We start from the raw sequence: 14,637 nt of genomic DNA on the forward strand, positions 1-14,637 counted from the left end.
CAGCAGTAACCTTACCCTCCTGCAGAGCCTGGCCTCTTCCAGTGGACAGCCCATTCCCCCTGGCCTTGCTGTCCAGGGGCTTTCTCTACCTTGAAGGCTTCCATCGTTTCTCCTTGGCCTGACTTATAGATGGCTCCGACTCGGAGTCCCTCTGCCCTCTGCTGCTTCCCTGAGCACTGTTTCATTTTTTTTCTTTCTCCTCCTAGATCAGCTGGCAACAGCAGCTTAATAGCCTTCCCAAGGGTCAGGCTGGGAAGATGAATGTTAGCCTGTGGGGGCTGTGTCCTGCCTTTCCATGAGGAGGTTGATAGAAGGCAGGGCTCAAAGAATGGACAACACAAACAGACACAATGAACAGCTTGCAAGATACGGCAAGCAGAGTGTCCACCTGTGCCGAAGTGTGCTGTGTTGACTGGAGAGCCCCTGATTGCTGGTCTAATTAGCACTGAGTTGGAGAAGGCTGGATGCAGTTCCCAGTGTAAAGCCGGGAGAAACCAGATTTGGCTCAAAATGTTTGCTGCGAAGGAGCAAGTGAATAATAGCCACGTGCATGCCTAAGCAGCCTGCAGAGCCAGTGGTAGCTGCCCTTGTTTGGAGACATTGCACACTGAATGAATGCAGCTACTGCAGGGTATCCCAGAACCAGCTGCTTCTCAGTATGCCTCCCATGTTGTAGGCGGGCTCCCTGCCAGCCAGGTTAAGTAGTAGTGAGAGGTATTGTGGCTAGGGTCCAGATGACATCCTCCACCCTTGCCTGTGCTCCTGCTGACACACCCCCACGTCAATGAGCTGAGGCCTGGGCACTGTCACCCCGTCTCCTCAATCAGTGCTAGTTGGCGCCTCCACTGTCCCTTTGGCATCTGTGTTTTGAATGAAGGACACAGAAGGGCACCTGGGGCAGAAAACACAAGACTGAAGGGACATCTCAAAGGCTGTGGAAGTAACGCTGTAAGAAAATGTGGATCCATGCTTCACCTCTGGTTTGGGGTCCTGTGTAATTCTATGTAACCATGAGGCTCACCAAAGCTCTTTGGGCCTCTACTTCTCCATTGAGGTCATCTCCTTAGCCCAGTCTCCTGAGTCATCCTGAGAACAGAAAGGCCCAGAAAGTCAGTTTCTGGTCATTGTAAAATAAGCTATATCTTTAGAAGGGCCATCCATCCCTAGTGATAAAGGATTGCCACAGACTTGGAAGAATTCAACTTCTATTTTAAGTTCCAGGTCCCAGCTACTGCCCAACTGTTCAGCCTGGGTTGGTCATCCTTTGACTCTAGATCAACTTTCCTCCAGAGAATAGTGCTCAGCACCCACCTCACATCAAGTACTTGGGGAAATAAACTACAGGAAGGTGAGAGAAGTTTGTAGATCCTTAAATGTCCCATCACAGACTGAGAAGGATGGCGAGGACAGTGGACAGGTTCTGGTCCTGAGCCCTATGGACTTCAGGCCAGTTCCCGCTGTGTGTGTCTGTGGCTTTGGACAGGTTTGTGAACCTGTCTCAGTGTCATCATCTGTAAACCAAGCCTAAGCTTTGCTCAGTGGTGATGGTCTTGTAAAGGGTTGGCACGTACGTAAAGGAAATCTTTATGGATACGATATATAAAGGAAATCTGCCTCGTGTCCTGTGGATGGATCTGTTCCCTCTTGTCAAAGCCCTCTTAGATCTTCAAGTCAAGGGCATCTCAGAAGACATCGTTGGCACATGTTTTCAGACACCCAGCCTACCCTGGCATCTGTCTATTGAAATGCCTCATTGTCTCTACCCTCCCCAGGGGCACATCTCCAGTCTCACGTCTTTGGGATCTCGTTTCCTCTCCCTGCTGAACAGCAGGTACATGCTGAAGAATGCCAGACTAATGAAACCCACTCTGCAGAGCCTGCCATCTTCGGCCATCCCTCTGCTGGGGACCAGCTTTCTCCAGCACCACACCCCCTGGGCAGTCGGCCACTTGATGAGGTTGTCGAGCTATGGGGAGGCGCCGGGCCCAGGAGTGCTGGAGAATGCTCCTGGCTTGGAGGACTCTTCTCCCCTTGTCTTCACTTCCTGTCCTGAACCAAGTTGACTCAAATGTGCCATCCGCAGTTCTGACAGCCCTTCATTTATGCCACAGCCTGGCCAACCTCTGCCAGGGCATCTGGAGCCCTTTGCCTTCTAGACACCTGTGTGGCTAAATAGCACTTGAACCGTTAAGACCCTTTGTCTAGATAGCTGTCCAAGCTTCTCTGTGATCTTATCAACCCTGCGTACTACCTGCATCAAAATATCCTTAAGGGTGGTGAGCATTAAAAATGCAGAGTCCCTGTACAATGAATACACAATGAAAAAATTAATAATACATCTGCAGTTCAGACTGAGGGATCAGAAACCTGTATTTCAAATAGGCTCCCATGAGATCTGTAAGTATAATAAAGTTTGAAAAACACTGGGGGAACGCCCCCCCCTGTTTTATTGAGGTAGAATTCGTAAAGAACGGGCAGATTTCAGTGCGCAGCTTGATTAACTTGAGTGTGAGATGCTCAGTGTCCCCAGGTTATCTCTCCCAGATCAAGACCTAGAACACACAGATCCATTCTTGTTCCTTTACACCCCATAACATGAGGGGAGGGGCTGCCACTTGGAGCCCAGCAGCATGGATTCATCTTACCTGATTCTAACTTCCACCTGAATGGAGTATGAATTCTTCACTCAGCATTATGTCAGTCCATAATGACATAACGCTCCACGGGGCACACCACACCTCTCTCCCATCCTGTGTGCTTTGGCCTCTCCTGAGACACAGAGAGAAGTCAGGCCTAACCCTAGATCCCTGCCCTTTCAGTTTCCTGCCCCCCCAGCTCAGGTGTGGAGAGCACATGGAGGATGTCACTCTTAGAACCTTAGCAGCTGGGGAGTCCCTGGGCTCCCGCCAGTCCCGCTCCAGACAGCGACTGAAGTTGTTCCTCTGTCGGCCGTGGGTTGCTAGAGAGTCCAGGCACACTCCAGATGAAATTGGCCAATTTCAGCTACAAATGAAGAGACAAATGAGATGGAAATTGCACCGAACAAGCCTCCTCCTCGTGTGGAGGTATCAGAGCTGACACACTGAGCTGTGGAACTAATTCCAGCCCGTCTCTGCAGCTGGGTCAGAAGGGCTTTCCTAACAGTGGGAAACACCATCTCCTCCCCAACCCAGCCAGGCAGAGGAGGAGCAGCCGAAGAGGCTCCTGGAGGAAGGTAGAGGGTGTGTGTGTGTGTGTGTGTGTGTGTACACACGCGTGTGCACGAGTGTGTATAAGGAAGAGAAGAGGAAAACAGGAAAAGACACTGGCCAGGTACTAGAGAAAGAGGGTGATATTCATCACCTCCCCTGCAAAAAGAACCCCCAAAATTTTAAATATCTACTACCTGCCAGGCCCCAGCCCCATGCTGGTGTTCTGACTGTAAAAATGGACAAGATCTGCCTCTAAGAGTGTGTGGCCCAGGGGTGAGGAAGTGAGTGATGGTAATAGAGAAGGCAGGGAGAGATGGGACACATTTATGGATGAGAGAAAGAGGAGCAGGGCGGAGCAGCGAGCAGGGCAGGAAGCTGGAGAGGAGAAGCAGAGGCCCCTGTCCTCCCTGGCACAGAGAAGGTGGCTGGGAGGATGTCCTGGGAAGAGGCCACAGACGCCTTTGCAGGCAGCAGCATTAGCTCCTGGTAAAGTGTTCCATCCAAGACAACCCAGACGTGGTGTCTTCTCCCCTATTATATAAAGAAATTCCAAGAGCCACAGTTTCTCAGACTCTCGGTCTCTGTGGCGTCCATTTTCTTTGTTAAGAGAGTTGCAAAGAGGCAGGGAATGCAGATTTGTTTTCATACAGACCCAAGCTAAATACAATTTTAGTAATAATAATAATAGCAAACACTTATAAAGCACTTACCATGAGCCGGGCTGTTCTAAGCACTTCGCACATATTAACTCATTTGCATAGTAAGTATGCTTGGAGAAGAAAAAAAAAAAAACAACCTATGATGCATTTCAAAACCAAACAGAAATGACTTTTGAACTATCCAACACCCACACACAGTCTAAGAGATCTGTACCAACCACCCTCCAAACAATGTGACCATGAAGCAGAAGTCCTAGGAAGTGGGTTTCAAAGAAGTTCCAGGTAGCCTTGAGTAATTCTAGACCTTACCAGGCCAATAGGCTCCTCATCTCCCTCCTTTACCTCTGAGTGACACGCTCCAGGGCAAGCCCCAGGCAAGACACTCAGGCTAAGAAACCCTGGAGACACTGTGAAGGATGTGACCAGTGGTTAAAAGGAGGGTGGTTTTCTCTCTGGGGACCGCTCTGCTCCAGTCTGTGTGCATCGCATCATTGCAGATGCTGCAAACATGATTACCACTGGGGAACTAGTTTCCATGGCGACGCAAGTACAGTAGACCCTTGACATTCTCAAGGGATACAGCCTAGCCCTTCATGAGTCTATGGATTAGAGAGGACCCCTCATCCCCCCCCAAAAAAAATGCAATAAAGTTGGCTTGGAAATATAATGAATGGCTACAAGGGTACACCTAACTCCCAGCTGCCCAGTGCCCTTCCCAGTACCAGTCTTTGCAGACCAGCAAGATAGACTGCATCATGCCAAATCACACCACTTCATCCTAAAGCTGACATGCCAGTCTGCTGCAGCAGTAGCTTGGGGGGGGGGGGTGTCATTCTGCTTAAGCATGGCAGGCTGAACACATCTAAGAGTCTGTCTGCTACCTCCTAAGCCACACTGAAATGAAAGTAAAGGAGGGGCAGAGAGAAGAGAGCAAAGCTAATAAGCAGCATCCATCCCATTATGGAAATTGAAGAGAGTACATTGACTTGGCAGAGAACAAAAGGCCTCTCAGAGGCTGTGGGGAGGGCAGAGAGGAGGAACCGGCAGACTCCTTCCTGCCACAGAGCCGCACAGAGGCTCGGAACTCCACGGTGGTCCCGAAGGTACGGTGTAGAATGGTGACACCCTCGGTCACCTCCTAACTGCACCTCACCCTGTGACTTGCCCCCAAAGCACCCAGAGAGCACTGTTTCCCAGATAGGCTGACCAAGAAGGGAGTACTTGGGAACACGAGCACAAATAGAACTACAGACAGAGGGAAGCTGAAGGCTGGAGCATTGCTAAAAGCTGGCAGGCAACACCAAGAGGCCCTTGCCCCCCTTTCTCGAGCAGCCCTAGGAATGCTGGGGACACTGGGAGCACAGGTGCTGTGCCCTCTCCTGGTGACACCCGCCAGCTCGCAGCTCTGCGTGGGCAGGTGGAACTTTTAATCAGCCTTTCAAGACCTCGCTCATAAATGCAAACCATTGATCAAGAACTACAAAATGTTAAAAGAAAACATCTACTCTTGGGGGAAAGGTAAAATAAGTTGAAAATAATGTGGAAAAAAAAAAAAGCAAACACCATGATGAAGGAGGAGGGGAGACCCAACAGGACACCAGACCAACAGAGGTGATATCCTCCAGGGGACAAGAAGCTATTATGGCCACGAAATAAGGACATGGGCTGCTTTTTAAAACTGGGGACTAGTTCACCACATCATCGAATCCATCCTGTCACAGTACACAATCTTTTGTAGATTCACAAAGCTATGTAGCCAACCTGAATTCTAGAATGTTTTCATGATCCCCCCCCCACCGCCAAGAACCCTGTGCCTATTAACAGCCACTCATTCGCCCACCCCCAGTCCCTGGTGACTGTTAGCTCCTTTCTATAGCTATAACTGCTGGTACCTCCAGGGCAGGCATAGAGGCTCGAGAAACACTGGCTAATGAAGAGGCGCACCACCCACCCTGCACGCAATGGCAGAGCATGGCCGTGCAGAGATGGGCTGAGGGTGGAGCCACTCCACAGATCCCCTGGATGGCGGAGTCCAGCCTACCTCCTTGGCTGGACCAATCTGAGCATCAGGTCCAAGTATCAACCTCTCTCCTTTCCCCTTTCTCCCGCACAGCTTTATCGCTGCTGCAGCTTCAGGACACCCCAACCTTTGCTCCCAAGCTAGACGTGTTCTCCCCTAACTCTGCATGCTCAGGTGTAGCGCTTTACGGACCTAACTCTTTTCCTGTTGTCACCCGCTCCACTTCCTTCTTTCGGGAAGGATTAGATAAGACAGACCCACTTCTCCTGGGGGACCCAAGCTGGCTGCTTCACAATCATGGCCTCTTCTACCACATGTTTTCTCTGAAGGAGCTGCCTCAAGAGATGCTTGTAAACAGAACCAGCGGCAGCAGCTCTTCCCAGGACACATGAACCTGCTGTGTTAACAGCAGCCTGCTGACGGTCCTGAATAGCCTGCCTGTCCCCTTTCACCTTCACTGGGTGTACCCCATTCTCCCCACCCCCAGGGAGCCATGCTTTGGTTGGGCCCTTTCCTGTCCACGGGCCCTGAGTCATGGGCCCTGGAGGCTCTGGCTGAGGCAGAAAGAAACAGTGTCAGACGGGCTCATTGGTAGAATGCTTGTTTTGCATGTAAAAGATCCTAGGTTTGATCCCTAGCACAGCCAAAAACCACAAACAACGAAAACAGGTTCATGGCATTGGATATCACGACCTGTTGGAGCAGGAATAAGGGGTCAGGGAAAGGAATCACTGGCTTGGACAGGGCAGGCTTGGGGAACTTGTTCCAGTAGGAAGAAGCTAGCTGGGAGAGTAGGCGACATGACTCCAGGGTACCCCTGGGGCAATAACTGCTGGATCCTGGGGGTGCTGAAGGGGCTGGAACTCTGAAGTCAGAGAAGGGCTAAATCCCTCCCTCATTTTGTCTCCTTGAGTAAGTCTGAGCCCCAGTTGTTCCCTGTTTAAATTAGGGGTAAGAGTAACACCCGGGTGGTAGGGGGATTTAGGGTCTAGTCGGACAACCCAACTTTGCACCATCCTGGCCCACGAGTGCTTGGTAAATGCTGGGTCCTGTGGTGTGTGTCATTACATTAGAGAGGTGGGAGCTGAGAAACCATTTTTGCCCCAGGAACTCTGTGCCTGCTCTTCATGTTGGAACTTGCTTCAAGTGCATCAAACGCTGAACAGCAGGGAAGATGTGGGTGGGAGAAACACACAGAGACAAACTGAATTCTAAAGCAGATCCTGGTTAAACTCATCTCCTATAGCAGCTTTCCAAGGCCTAGGCCCAATCTCCCAGGTCCCCAGGAAGCACCAGAAGCCAGAGTTCAAGGCCTTGGCTACAGCAGAATGTGGGCACGGATGACTTAGAAATGTGTGGGAGGCCAAGGTCATACAAACAAACCCAGCAGGTCTGCACCAGACCCCCTGCTTGGCAGCCCACTCTTTTAGACCAAGGGGTGTGGGGCTGTTCTGGGCAGCTAGCCAGTCCCATTGGAAGTCCAGCTCCGGGCACCAGGAACAAAACGGCTGAAGAGGGCCACTAAGTGGTACTAGTGATATTCATGAAGGACACCACATACACACCCCAGTGCCTTTTCATATACAATTCCCGTGCCCCAGATAGCCTCAGCACCCCTGTCCCAAGGCCCCCCACCTCTGCGAGCTGGCCCCTTTACAGGCCTTGTCCCAAATTTAGCAAGTCTTTTCTAGTCTGCAGAGGTGAGTAGCCTCCTGTACCCAGCTGGGAACCAAAGCACTGCCTTCTTGATAAAAGTAACAACTTGTGTGGCACTTCCTATCTTTGACACTGCTCTGGGCTCCTGGGCCTGTGTTCCCTCCTCTTATGAAGTAGGTACCATGATCAAACCAGTTCTAGATGAGGAAACTGAGGCACAGAGAGGTCATATGACTTTCCCAGTATCTCCCAGCAACAAGTGGTACAGCCTGGGTAGAACTTGGGTGGGTGGCTCCACCCACTCTATACCCTTAACGTGAGCTCCTGGATGGCAGAGACGATAGCTGATTCATCTGTGTTTCTGCACAGAGTAGGTACTTTAGGGAAGATGAGTTGACTGAGCAAGAAAAGCCTGAACTAGACAAATGCCACATAATTTCAGCCTGTGCATTATAGCTTAGAGACGCCCACGCCACTCAGGTAATCTAGGACAAAGGCACCTCTTTGGTTTGGCCTCTCTTAGGGGCCAGTCACACATTCCCGCAGCAGGACCTCTCTTGCTGTGGCTATTTTTCCATGCCCTGGTGTTTTTTGTTTTTGTTTTTTGAACTTATCCTCTACCATTGTCTTCTTCCTGTTTGTGACCCCATTGCCTGTCCCATCCAGCCTTGACCACTGACCTCGTCCTGGCCTACAGTCCTCGCACCACGCTCAAGCTACCTACCCCTTTTCTGTCTCCATCCTTGTGACCGGGAAGGCTTACCTGAGGAGGCTGAGAACAGGAGCAATATGGACTCACTAGGCTGGCCATGGCTGGTGGTCCAACACCAACCTCACATGAACATGGCAATGTCCTCCTCACTCTTAACCCTTGATGAAGGTGGAGGCCTATGGAAAGCAGCTGCTGGCTGCAGCTCGTCACACTTGTGGGTTTGAAGGAGTCTCTGCCCTCCCCATGTCCTCTGCAGTGCCTTGCTCCTATAGCAAGCATTCCTGGATCATGTGAGGTTTTTTTTTTTTTTTTTTTTCCATGCAACCATTCAGCAAATATAGTCTGCACTCTAAGTAGAGAGACGAGGCACACTCCTGAAAAGCTAGAGCAAATGTGAGCTTCATGGCAACTGTAGAATTTAGCAGATGTCATAAACGTCAGAAGAGCCACCTGAACTGCAGTGGTGGTTAAAAACAAAAACAAAAACAAAAAAAAACCGAGGGCAGTGCTCCATCCTCTTCAGGCCCCAGACTCCTCAGCTAGAGAGCACGGACTATGATGCAGCCCGTTAGGAGGACCAAATACCATGGTTTCTGGAACGGTCCTCAGCTGCTTTCTAAAACTATCACTGCATCCCTCCTGGTACACCCCACGGCCTTCTACATGGCCCTGGCCTCCCAGATAGACGATGCTCCATCCTCTCAGGTTTGGAATGACTTCAGTGGTACATCATCCATGGAAAGCAATGGGCCCGGGATATCAAGGGCCACTCTGTGAATGTGTTGTTGTGAGGATTATTTATCCTCCTCCTCTCCCTCCACCAAACCTTTGAAAGAAATGGGTGGGCGGGGAACTAACCAACTATCAGGTTCAAATGACAGTTCAGCTCTGCCCGCCACATGGCGGTTTGCCTATTACTTGTATCCTCCACTCTTAAAATTGTGTCAGGCACATAGTAGGTGTTCAATAAGTAGTTGTTGGATGAATAAGTTTTTAAAGAGCAACAAGATTTCTCCTTTCCTTCGAATAAAAGAAACATGGGAGCAGAGAGTAGGAGGAGCAGATGAGTGACTGGCAGGGCATAGGGGACACCAGGACAAGGAAATTCAGGTGCCAGACCCGCCAGCCTGGGACTCGCTGCAAAGGGGATTCATCGGGGGCTACTGTACGTATGCTCCCACTATCACCATGTGAGGGAGCCATTGTGTGCCCAGCTTGTGGTTTAAGCTGCATTTTATAGAAAGGCAAAGGGAGAGGCAGAGACCCGGGAGGAAGGGAGGGAGGTAAACTTGGAGAGGAGCAGGAGGGGAAGAGGGAGACGGAGAGGCGATTGAGGAAGAGAGGGATGAAGGAGGGATGGGAGGGAAGGGGAGGCACAGGCAGTGAGCAAGGAGCCTGCTGGCCTAGCTTGAGGCTTAGATCTCCGAGTACCTGCTGAGTTCCTCAGGGTAGGCTCTGTCAGAGGTGGGTTTGGGGAGGCTTCTAGGTCCTGGACCCTGGGAGTGTCAAAATCCCTGAAATGCCAGCGAGTCTTCATGGCACCCTTTCCAAATAACGTTCTACTCCAGACCCCAGGCACCCCTAGACAGGCATCAGACCCCAGGCACCCCTAGACAGGCATCAGGAAACATCTGAGGCAGCAACAGGAAAGGAAGAAGGCCTGAGAGGCACAGACCCCTAACTGTGTTCCTTTTCTTCCCTTCTTCCCAACATCTCCTGGTCAGGAAAGTGGGTCAAGTCACCCACATGTGACTTTTTCTGGTAAGTTAAAAAAAAAAAAGAAGACCCATTGGCCAGGGGGGCCTTTGCGTCCTGCACTCAGCCCTGCCCATCTGTGCTCTTTTGGAGGACTGTTCAGTGGACCACTGACAGGAGGTTGCTGGCCTTCTCCCTCAGAAAGGGAACACTGGCCAGAGAGATGTCGAGACAGGGGGCATGGAGCCAGCCATCTTTCTGGATAAGTAAGGACACGTAGGTCTTTGCTTTTGGTCCCCTCGACGATGGTAAAGAAGCTGGCAAGAGGCCACTCCTGCTGTCCTGACCTGGCATCTCTCTCCACTGCCCCCCCCCCCACCTCCTAGGGTCTTCAAGCGGAGGGCCTGCCAGTCCCTCTCTGGCAACCAGCGGCAACCAGCGCTGTGCCCAGCCCACCCCCTCCAAGCCCTGCCAGTCGCCCAATTAGAAGCTGCGCTGGCTTCAACAGATGGGAGCTGCGGCAGCCTGAGGAACAGAGCACAAAGCCCAGCTGACATTTTTCTTCCTGTTCATTTGGTGGGGGAGGAAGGGCAGGGGCAGCCGGGAGCATTGTAACACCCCACGAGGGCCCACCCCCTGGAGGTCCAGTTCATCCCACCTCTTCGGCATCTCGGTTCAGCTGCCTCACCCCGCCGCTGGCGGCTCTTGGCTGGCCGGGCAGCCTGCGCCCGCACAGCCCGGTCATGCCAGCAGGACAGACGGCCCACCTGTGGCTGGCCAGCCCAGCCTGCCGTGATGCGGTGGCCTGGGAGCTGCTTCAAACAGCACAGCGCCGGGGCTAAGCCGGGCCGGCCCCCCCAGCGCCCAAATGTCCCATCCTAGACTGCAGTCAGACCCCGGTGTCCCACCCGGGAGGAGCCTGGCTCTCGGGGCCAGACACTTCGAACAGGACCCAACCAAGGCCATCCTGTCTTTTCCCGCACGGCCACCACCCGAGCTCCCAGGAAGGGAAAGTCCCCTAGGCTCCGGTGCGCTTCCACCCTGTGAGTCCGCCTCTGTCACGCCCTCTCTAAGCCCGGCCACCTCTTTGGCTCCTCCACGTCTCCAGGGCTCCCCGCTACCCAGCAACAGTTTGAGGGGTTGGGGGCTTCTCCCGGTAGGTTCCGGCCCCGACCCCCCTCCCCCGCCGCTCGGGTCCAGCCGGCGTAGAGGCCACCACCTCCTTTGCATCCTCCAGCTCTCCTTCCCTCGCCCCTCCCGGCCTTCTCCCCAAGTCACCGCCAGCTCTCCTGCAGGCATCTCGGCGACCGCGGCGGTCGCGCGGCCGCGCTCCCCTCCCCCACCCGGTCAGCAGAGTCCGAGCTGCGGGGACTGGATCGCGGCGACCCCGACTCGCTGCCACGCCGGCGGCCTCGGCGACCACGACCCCGGCCGCCCGGGAGCCACACACTCACCGCGCGCGCGGGGAGCGGTCCTCTGGTCTGCCGCCCGTCTCCCGGCTGGGGACGTTGCTCCGCTGTCTCCGCGGCGCGCCGCCACCCAGGCCCGGTGGGGGAAGCTCGCAGGGCGCCTTCCCCAACCTGCACTTGTCCTGGGAGTGGTCGCGATGGCCAGCCTGCGAGGACGTCAGGGGAATGAATGGCCGTGTCCCCAATCCTGCGCGCCGGGGCCGGAGGCTGGCGGCCAGGGCCGGCGCTCCCGGAGCGCCGCGCGTCTGCGGAGCACAGAGCAGGCCCGCGGCGCCCGGCGCCCCCGCCGCGCCTCCTCCCTCCCGGCTGCTCGCGCTCGTCCTCCTCACTAGCTGCTCCGCCGCGCTCCCAACCTCCCCAGCCCACTCTGGTCGCCTCCTCCCTGTCTGCTTTGCCACGCCAACCCCCTCCAGTCCTGCTGCCGTTTTAACTCCTGAGTGGCCAGAAGCCCCTTCTGCCTCAAATGCTCACACCCCAGAGGAAGGGCTTGGGTGGGGCACGGTGCTGTAGTTTGAGCGGTTCTTCTGCAGCAAGACCTCCTGCTAGCGGGAGAGAAGGAGAAGGGAATAGCGCTCGGGGATCAGGGCAGAAGGGGATAGCATTGCTGATGCTCCCTCCGACCCTCTTGCGAAAGCCAGAAGGACAGATGGGGAATTCAGTTGTAGGACAGACAGGTGGGGCTCACAGGCAAAACTGTGGCCGCAGCCACAGCTTTGCATGGTGCTCCCCCCCCCCCCACGTTTTCGGTAGGTAAGGACAGTAGCGGTGGGTGAGTTTGTCCACGGGCACTGGTGGCTCTCCTGCTAAAGGGAGGAGTAGCCTTCCCAGCGCGGCCTCCAGAACCGGCCGCTCTAGCCTCCTGACACTCCGTAAAGGGCGTTAGTCTGGGTGGGGTTGAGGAAGGGACTGGCAGGACCACACAGGGACTTGGCTGCAGTGTTCTCCACCTGTAGGCTGGCCATGCTGAAGCCATGAAATGAGGGAGAGGAGCAAGACCCCATGCATGCAGAAAAGGGTGCTGGGCTACTGCTTGGTGGCTTAGAAAATTTGGGTCATTACCACACATCAGGGCTTAGAAGAGTCAAGTTCTTGCTGCAGTGAAGGCTTCAGGCCCAAGTCTTTGAGAGGCCTTCGGTGGGGGCCACTCAGAATGGACCCCAGAGCTCAGCTTCATAGCAGGCCACGCCCAACCAGAGCCTGGAAAATCAATAAGAGAGAAGATGGAGCCCAAGGTATGGGTACTTCTGCAAGTCAGGGCCTCCTTAGGCTGCCTGCCATTCTTCACATAGGGCTTCAGCTCAGTGCTCCAGGCTAGACACGGAGCTTCTGGGTCCTGTCTTTTCTAAGGGTACAACCAGCAGTGACAGCCATGCTTGCAAAGTGGACTGGAAGTTCTGTATAGATGGAGGAGTTGGCCCCTTCATCCATCCAATAAGCGCGAACCAAATTTCCGCTGAACCACTCCCCAGGCCTCCCCCTGCCGCCCCTGCTGTGAGGTATAATGGCCTGCAGGAGCTGAGAGGGACAAGTTGGAAGTACATGAAACAAATTTTAGCATTTCAAGGCAATGGAAGGTGCCATAGAAACACAGGAAGAAAATGCCATTATGGGCTCTGGTTATTCATGGGAGGTTTTATAGAGGAGCTGAGCTTCCAGCTGAGCCCAGCTGGAGGGATAGGATTTAAACTGGCAGAGAAAATGGGGACCAGCAAGGCAGGAAAGTTGAGGCCAGAAAAATGGAATGGGCTGTCTGGAGGCGGAGGGCGGCGGCAGAGCGCACTGAGAGAGGAGCTAGGCGGCACCCAGCCCATCCACACAGCTCTTGTCACAAACTGGCTTATGTCCCCATTTCACAGCCTGGAGAATGAAGGCTGGGAGCGGCTGGAATTGGAGTCCTCACCCTGGCAGCTCTCTAGCCCTAGTAACAGGACTTCGGTTATGCAGAGTGGGAGTCTGTCTGTGATCAAGGGCTCGAAACTCTGGGCTCAGACGCTCATCTGTGGCCCGGGACACAGTGATATCGGGAGGCCAGAGGCTGGGAAGGTGGCAGCTCTGGAGACACGGAGCGAAGAAGCAGTAAGAAAGGAGAATAAGCCGGGCAGTGGCGGTGCACCCCTTTAATCCCAGCACTCGGGAGGCAGAGGCAGGCAGATCTCTGTGAGTTCGAGGCCAGCCTGGGCTACAGAGTGAGATCCAGGACAGGCACCAAAACTACAGAGAAACCCTGTCTCGAAAAACAAAAACAAAAACAACAAAAACAAAAACAAAACAAAACAAAACAAAACAACAACAAAAAAAGAAGTATAAGAATAAACGCCAACCTTTGTGAGGAAGCCTTGCCAGAGCCTAAGCGAGTAGAAGGATTCCAAACTTGGCCCCAACCTTTTGAGTCTGAGCTTATGAGACGCTTGTCAAGTCCATGGTGCCATTTTTCCAGCCTGAAGGCCACCATCAATGTATGCAGACTGATGTCCAAAAGGAGGAGACTTTGCCAAGCCTTCCCAGCTCTGGGTCTGAGCTGGCACTCCCAAGCCCTCTCCCCTACCTCCTATTACCCACACCACCGAGTGTGTCTTAGCCCAACTGGAGCACAGACCTTGGAAGGCTGCACCCGACCCAGGCAACACTGAGATGTTACAGTGGCCGCTGTTGTAGCTTTTGAGGCAGGGTCTCTGCAACCCAGGCTATCTTCAATCTTGTCATCCTCCTGTCTCAGCCTTCTGAGTGCTGGGATCACAGGCATGTGCTACCACATCTGGCAACAGCTAGATTAGTGAACAACTAATAAATGCCACTGGCTGATCCTGGAGCGGCAGACCCTGTCACACACGAGGTAAACACGAGGGAATCGCATGAACTCTTACAAACTAGTGGGAAAGGATTTAGAGACAGGGAGATCTGGGCCTCGAACTTACTGGTCCACCCCCTGTGTGGCTTTGGGAAGCTTATTGAACTTCTCGTTCCTGTGTAAAAAAAATATTAATGTTTAGTTTAATTCATAGAGAGTAATCAGTTAGTCAACAGTAGCAATGGGCATTTGCTGATTGTGCACTGTAGGCAAGGGTGTGATCTCGTTTGTGCATCGTCTAACTGAAAAGTCCAGCAGGCACAGTGAGGTCATAATCAAAGCTGTTTCAGAGGCTGAGGCAGGAAAAGTATAAGCCTGGGTACTTTATCAGGACCCTACTTCAAAACAAAAATAAAAGCCAGGCGGTGGTGGCGCATGCTTTTAATC

At 53.3% G+C, this 14,637-nt stretch overlaps 1 protein-coding gene across 1 annotated transcript in view; it reads right to left on the reverse strand.

Moving 5' to 3' along the window:
- Positions 1-11,786, reverse strand: part of Lrrn2 (leucine rich repeat neuronal 2) — a 49,969-nt gene extending 38,183 nt beyond the window's left edge. The window contains exon 1 of the mRNA XM_036202541.1: positions 11,388-11,786. The gene's annotated coding sequence lies outside the window, so the exon portion shown is untranslated. The remainder of the gene's footprint in view (positions 1-11,387) is intronic.
- Positions 11,787-14,637: the final 2,851 nt, after the last annotated feature.

The sequence above is a fragment of the Onychomys torridus genome, chromosome 11 (assembly GCF_903995425.1).
Source record: "Onychomys torridus chromosome 11, mOncTor1.1, whole genome shotgun sequence".
NCBI lineage: Eukaryota > Metazoa > Chordata > Mammalia > Rodentia > Cricetidae > Onychomys > Onychomys torridus.